General features: G+C 45.8%; 1 long non-coding RNA gene across 1 annotated transcript; it reads left to right on the forward strand.

The window, feature by feature from the left end:
- Positions 1 to 330: 330 nt before the first annotated feature.
- On the forward strand, positions 331 to 7,142 carry LOC135822270 (uncharacterized). The gene is made up of 3 exons (XR_010554460.1): positions 331 to 426; positions 2,352 to 2,457; positions 6,572 to 7,142. It is a non-coding gene; the product is annotated as an uncharacterized LOC135822270 (long non-coding RNA).
- The last annotated feature ends 704 nt before the right edge of the window (positions 7,143 to 7,846 follow it).

The following is a 7,846-nucleotide window of genomic DNA, read 5'->3' on the forward strand; positions in this document are numbered from 1 at the left end:
TGTTACATACATGTACTTGTTGGCCCATATCAGTTTAACGTGTTGCTCATGGCGCCACAAGCCCTCCTCTACATGATCATTCCGTGCAGGTCTCTGGCGGCGGATTCCCGGGTATTTAGAAAGTAACAATTACGATGTACTTTGGCCACGAGTAGGAGTGTCAGTTCATCGTAGGTACACTGCATGTACGTGTACATGAAAAATATATAATCATGTCATAGTACCTATTTGGAGGCAATCAACGGACAACACTTCAGCCTGAAGGTGAAGCATTACCAAGGAACTATCCAGTCCTGGCTGTCAATAAGACAATTTTTAAAACTGTTGTTCCTGAACATCGAAACCAGGAACAGCATTCACATGTATAATGTAGGTCAATTAGGCGCCACACTCGACGGATGCTGCTTTATAAGCCGTACACTAAAGGTAAGTTATACCAGGGAGTACGTGGTGGTTTACTACTCACTGATCCAGAGAATCCTGATCCGCGCGCGTACCTGCACACGTCGGTAACTACCTGACCCTAATCTCACCCGTCGGGTGAAAACGGTTCTAAGGCAATCGTCAAATTGGTCTTGCCTGCTCGTGTCACCTCCCGGTATTTTACTTCTGCCTGGTTATACGTTTTAAATTGGACTTGAAGTAGGAGATAATACGTACATGTACATGTAGTTCACACTGTGGCCGCTGCAGTTCATAGTAGGCAGGGAGAGTACAGTTCACCTGAATTCTTCACCATCATTGCTCTAAGAAAAATTGTGTATTGGCTTCTTCGTAGGATTTCGCAATTATTGCAATTTTAAACTCTTTGTTTACATGTATATGTAGCTGGCTACTGAGTCAGATACATGTAGACAGGCTCCAGGAGACATCAATTCCAGTGTGCACGCACGCACGCACTGTGATAGTAGTGTACTACTGAAGTACCACTAATCTTGCCATTATGCTATTGATGTCGGTCCCATGTCGGTGAGACCTTGAGAGACGTAGACCTACCGCTTTCATCACCATCCTACTAGACGATCTCAAACGTGATTGCTCATTCCATCACTGTGCAATAATTATTATTATTGATGAATGACATGTACATGTACAATCATGTAGATGCATTTTCGCGTGAGAAAATCAATTTACATGTTGTTGTTGTAGTTGTTGTAGAAGTTTATTTAACGTCGCACCACAAACAGGCGATTTCGCCTCCTTTGATACATGTGGACGACAGAAGGAATGAGAGAGAGGGGGGGGGGGGGAGGGGGACAGAAGTATGGAGAGAGGAAGGGTAGAAATAAATAAGCAATCAACCTCAGGGCTACACCAAAGCAAAAACGGAATGGGAACATACTATATACAAAATAGCTTCATACATATTATTGCAAAACACGTTTACTATTCTTCAGTCCGCTATACCACAGAAACACACTAGCCGAAAAGCATTTAAACGGAGCCATGATGCGCTTTTAGCAGGGCACAGAACTGAAGGTGGCTGGGCTCGGAACGGAGATCAGGCGGGAGCTGGTTCCACAGGACTGCGCCGATGAACTGCATGGTCGCTCGACCCGCAGGACCGGGCCAAAATGGTACTCGAACGAGGTGATGTGCTGCTCCCCGAGTGCGGTCACCAGTAACTCTCACGAAGAAGCTGGTGAAGAGGGAGCTAGCTCGGGAGAACAGACAACGACGGACAAAGATGAGGAGCTTAATGTTAAACATGTCCTCCAGGGTGGTGAGGCGGAGCTGTTCAAAGATCGGGCTCGTGCGCGACCACGGTGGCAGACCGAAGAAGCCGCGGATAGCGCACTTCGTTAGACGTGTGAGGGGCTCCATGTTGCCAATTTGAAGTGACGGATAAAAGGCGTTGGAAGCGTACGACAACCTACCCTGGATCATCGACCTGTAAAACAGGATCTTTGACGCCAGGGTGAGGCTTCGGCGGCTCCGCCACAGCGCACCTACTGACTTCCGCACCTGCTGGATTGTGTGATTGACGTGAGGCTCCCAGGACATGTCAGGTGTACGTGTATATAATTGCCATGTTGCGTGGTGATGTCTGCGGCATTCTTACTTTTTATAGCTCTGATTAAACTGTTGTCTCCGCGAAGATTATTTGTATAGAATTGCATATCCGTTCGGCCGAATTCAAAGCCAATGGTCGACCGGCTCTGCGCGCCGGGAATGGGATGTGGGCCTAGGCCACAGGCGCACGCCACCCGCAAAGCCAAGTACTAGTACTAGCATGTCCAGGATTGCCACAAACTAGACTAGAGCAGTGCTCTGTTTGAACATGATTGACTTGTTTGCCGTTTTAAATAATCATCATAAAATTATACCACTTTTTTTTATTTTTTACTTAGGCCACAGCTTCCAATCATGACATGCATGATGCAAAGCAGCGTTGCAGCATCGCAGGCATGAATCGTGGACGTGGTGACGGGGTCTGATGTGCTTTAAACTCAGGTGGTAAGCCAAGGGAACATTGTAGCATGGAACATGTCAGTTCTGTGCTGAGATTGTGCACGTCTAGTCTGACTGTTCAGAATCTGATTGCATAACATGTGCCCACATTTTTCCATGTTGCCACATTTTCAACTCTCTCATCCTTTCAGATATTTATCCATTTTCTGACCAGACATACCTAAGTTGAAAAATCCTCCGAACTGGTCGTAGTGGTTGAGCGTCAGTTGTTGCCCATTAGCGGAGGCAACTGGTTTGATTCACGTTGTTGTTGATACCAATTTTGCTACATACTTTTACCATTTTAAACTCACCTTAACTGGAATCAGCCAAGTCGACATCCCAGAATGCTTTATTGGATTTTGGGGAAACGAATTAAGAAAGCTGCAATTTACATGTACATGTAGATGTACAAGGAAAAATTACTTCAGTAAGTTTTACGATAACAAATTGGACGCTCCCAAACTGGAGCTAGCGCTTTTATCGCCAGCCTGACTTGACTGACTCACGACTGCCATCCAGAGCACACGAGAAGTCCATGGAACATTCCACTTGGCAAACCTTCAAGAAAGCACCAGTCCACGATCAGTAGAGAGTGTTTCGGGGAATTCACTCCTCATCAGCTTAGCTTGAACAAGCTGAGGAAGAGTCAGTGTACCCGAAGGGTGGTAAAAAGTAAAGTAAAGTTCGCACATCCGCGTTGCCACCGGCTTACAGTTTTGTTGAGAGACCGAAGACGAGCGAAGAGCACCATACAGTCATGTACATTGTACATGTATGGTGCTTTCCGGGCCAAACTATCACCAGGGTTACAAACTTACAGAGATGCTCCGTTTCCAGTGCGGCAAGTACCTCGTGAGTAGATCTACCAGATGGTAGCGTGGATCAGTGTAGCTCATGGACATTCACATACATGTACATGTCATGCACATGTAGGTAGAAACTCAGACTGCAGACGCTATCCGTACCGTCAAGGCTGCCTATTATAATACATGTACGTTTCTATACAACGCTACAACAGAGCACAAGCAGAGTACAAGCAGAGTACAAGCAGAGTACAAGCAGAGCCGCGTTATCACAGTACAGGTATTGTACTGTGTACTGTACTGTGGTACCTCCCTTGCAACATCACAGACGCTTTTGATATTTCTCCTGCACTTATTTCCAACTTATTTGCAGTTTCAAATGTCCAACAATGTGAAGAAGAGGTTGGTGCGACCTTGGCGATAGTTGGTGAAGTGTGTGTTGCTCCCTACATGGGAGCTCGCGGCTTTCCTGCCGACTTGAATTCTCACTTGACTAACTCACGAGTCTAGTGCTGCCTGCTGTATACCTATTCTACCTGACCATACTACTTACAATGTACATGTGCATGTGATGTAAAAAGTAAAGTAAAGTTCGCACGTCCGCGTTACCACCGGCTATAATTGCGTTGAGAAACACAACTGTTGTTTGTTCTCTACGTCCGTGACATTGCGAAAGAGCTGTCCCCTTACAACGATCGTGACCCCATCCCCCTGCAATGTGTTGGTTTCCTTACTTGCTAGACTGATTTTATATGATTCTGGACTGATTTGAATCATATTATCTTCCTTATTGGCCATGGGCCATCGTGGAATAAAGAATAATAATAATAATTTTAATATGGCAATAAGTAGGACGAGCTGAAGCGACATGTGGACTACTTTATTAACAATGTAAGCGATGGAGACGATGCAAGAAACAACCTAAAGGGTACGGAAAAATACATGTAAGAAGAAAAAGGGCAATGAAAAAAAAGATGATTCGAACAAGTTTTCGTACAACACTCTTCAGGAATCACCGTTGTACTAAAGAACAAAATGAGAACAAAGGAAATAATAATTATAGCAATCAAGGTAGGGTGACACGATACAATGACAGCACTGGAATATCGAGGTGCGATTTCTCACAAAAGTGTGCAGAAAACAAGGGTATACAAGTAAGAACTAAGCGTGACAAGTGTGTATCAGCAACAAAAACAAAAAAGTGAGAACGAATGATAATAATAAACAAGAAGGTGACAAAACACATTTAGGCACAAGTGGCAACAACGTTGCCACACTACACAACAGAACATTATTTGAACAATTTTAGGGTAATAACACTATCTTTCTGGACACACAAATTCGGCTTATGAATGCGCTGACAAACAGCTTCCAAAACGTGTAACTGCAAAAGATAACCATGACGAGCACGGCACAAAACAGAAAAACAGGAATCAGAATAAGTACGACAACAGTCAGTACTAGAAATGGTTGTATACTGAAGACTTATTACGAGACGGACGCACACAATCTCGACTCACGCGCACACCCTCACACTCACTCTCACCCTCACTCAGCTCACCTTCTCCCTCACTGTCCGAATCAGAACCTGCTCCGTCATCCACCGCGGTTTGACTCTCCTCCTCACTTGCATCGTCCTGCATCTCACCTTCACCACCCACGCCAACCCACGCCTAAAATTGTTCAAATAATGTTCTGTTGTGTAGTGCGGCAACGTTGTTGCCACTTGTGCCTAAATGTGTTTTTTCACCTTCTTGTTTATTATTGTTATTATTATCATTCGTTCTCACTTTTTTGTTTTTGTTGCTGATACACACTTGTCACGCTTAGTTCTTACTTGTATACCCTTGTTTTCTGCACACTTTTGTGAGAAATCGCACCTCGATATTCCAGTGCTGTCATTGTATCGTGTCACCCTACCTTGATTGCTATATTATTTCCTTTGTTCTCATTTTGTTCTTTAGTACAACGGTGATTCCTGAAGAGTGTTGTACGAAAACTTGTTCGAATCATCTTTTTTTTCCATTGCCCTTTTTCTTCTTACATGTATTTTTCCTTACCCTTTAGGTTGTTTCTTGCATCGTCTCCATCGCTTACATTGTTAATAAAGTAGTCCACATGTCGCTTCAGCTCGTCCTACTTATTGCCATATTAAAATTATTGTCTCCTCGTCGAATTTTTAAATAATAATAATAATAATTGACTTGGGGCTCCCCGCGTGCTGGTTTGTACGTGAGGTGTGTGGGTTACAGTGAGGGCTGCGTCCCACCCGCCTGTGTGGATTCACAGGAAGTGTGAGTTACGAAGTCTGAAGAAAGCATTGAACGGCCTCTGCTGGGATGACGACTACACCATAGCTCAGTGGTTAGAGCATCGCTGGCTACAAGCGAGGGTCCCTGGTTCGAGTCCTGGTGGTGACAGTCAATTTTTTCTTCAGACTTTTCCCGTTTGTCTCTTTCCCTCAAACCAGTTGGTATTTTGTGACTTGGGGCTCCCCGCGTGCTGGTTTGAACGTGAGGTGTGTGGGTTACAGTGAGGGCTGCGTCCCACCCGCCTGTGTGGATTCACAGGAAGTGTGAGTTACGAAGTCTGAAGAAAACATTGAACGGCCTCTGCTGGGATGACGACTACACCATAGCTCAGTGGTTAGAGCATCGCTGGCTACAAGCGAGGGTCCCTGGTTCGAGTCCTGGTGGTGACAGTCAATTTTTTCTTCAGACTTTTCCCGTTTGTCTCTTTCCCTCAAACCAGTTGGTATTTTGTGACTTGGGGCTCCCCGCGTGCTGGTTTGTACGTGAGGTGTGTGGGTTACAGTGAGGGCTGCGTCCCACCCGCCTGTGTGGATTCACAGGAAGTGTGAGTTACGAAGTCTGAAGAAAACATTGAACGGCATCTGCTGGGATGACGACTACACCATAGCTCAGTGGTTAGAGCATCGCTGGCTACAAGCGAGGGTCCCTGGTTCGAGTCCTGGTGGTGACAGTCAATTTTTTCTTCAGACTTTTCCCGTTTGTCTCTTTCCCTCAAACCAGTTAATAATAATAATAATAATAATAATAATAATAACGTTGCGACCCTGCAATTTGCGGACGATATCTCAATTAGATCCAGCAGCATGAGCACGGATGAGGTGTCCCAAAATCTCTCAAGTGCTGTCCAGCACCTCGCCGATTGGCTTAGGATCCGCGGTCTCATCTTGAATGAAACGAAGACACAGATCATGTCGATATCGCCAGTACGATCTCAAACATTTGACTTGCAAGTGCAATGTAATGGACTGCCTCTGCCAACTGTTCGCTCTGCGAAATATTTAGGTCTCCACTTTGATGCGGACATGAGCTGGAACACCATGGTCGACCACGTCGCACGGGGCGTCGCGTCGAAAGTTGGCGTGCTCAGACGATACGCTACGTTCCTGCCTTTTCAATGTCGCATAGCCTATTTTCGTTCTTTCATTTTATCACACTTTATGTATGCCTCTTCTGCTTACTTACCATTTCTCACGGCATATCAAAGTCGACGGCTTAATGGGCTCTTCAAGCGTGCTGTACGTACAGTCTGTCGGGTACCTCCCGGGACACCCACAAGCAATATTCTTACACGCATGAACATCCAAACATTGACCACATACGCCAACATGCACCTTCTGGTATTTATCTGGCGTTGTCTCCATGACTCCTCTAACATCAGCATGTTGTTCGCTAACTTTTTCAGCCGCAGTAATTCCACTCGAACTCGTGGTGGGCACAGCAATTTACTGATTGTCCCAGCCAGCCCAACTGCATATCTTGCCAAACGTGTTACCTATGCTGGGACCATCTTATGGAACCAGCTCCCCGCTGCGGTCAGGCAAGAAAGAAAACGCAATCGCTTTAAGTCAATGGCTCTTGCCTTTTTTATTTCCAATCTGGCGGAAGGGAAACCAGACAACTAAGCGTAGCTTCAACACCTCGATGTTTACTCAGAACCCCCAGGTCTGTAGTCAATTCCAGGAGGAGGTAAACAAAGCACTGGCAACGCAACAAACGCAGCAGGGAACTGTTTCAGCTGAGGCACGTTTCGGAGGTGTGAGGGATGCACTGGAGTCGGCTGCAACAAAAACAGTTGGATATAAAAAGAGAGCCGAATGTAGCCGAAAAGCCCATGATCCTGGCATAGCCCTTCTATCAGCCCAACAAAAAGAACTGCGGGTAAAAATCGACTCGACAAAATGCCCAGACGGGAGGAAATCACTGAAACGCGATCGGAATCAGATATTACACCAGATACGAGATATCGCCCGGAACAACTCTGAAGCCCGCCTGGACTCCTTCGCTCAAGAAGTAGAGAAGCTGAAAAACAATGCAAGGGTCTTCCAAGCAGCCTCTTTGCTGCGGCGGCAGTCTCCCGCGCCATTGGTTGTTCATGACGCTCTTGGACGGATAATCGCCAACGATAAAGAAGCGGCAGAGAAGGTAGCTGACCACTTCAGGCAGCAGTTTCGGGATCCATCCGCAGTAAATGATATTCTGAGACCGCTGGGCTCGAAGTATCTTGAAGAAAGGATCAGCGCTGCGGAGGTTGCCCTGGCAATTAGATTACTGAAATCG

This window comes from Sycon ciliatum, chromosome 8, assembly GCF_964019385.1.
Source record: "Sycon ciliatum chromosome 8, ocSycCili1.1, whole genome shotgun sequence".
Classification (NCBI taxonomy): Eukaryota; Metazoa; Porifera; class Calcarea; order Leucosolenida; family Sycettidae; genus Sycon; species Sycon ciliatum.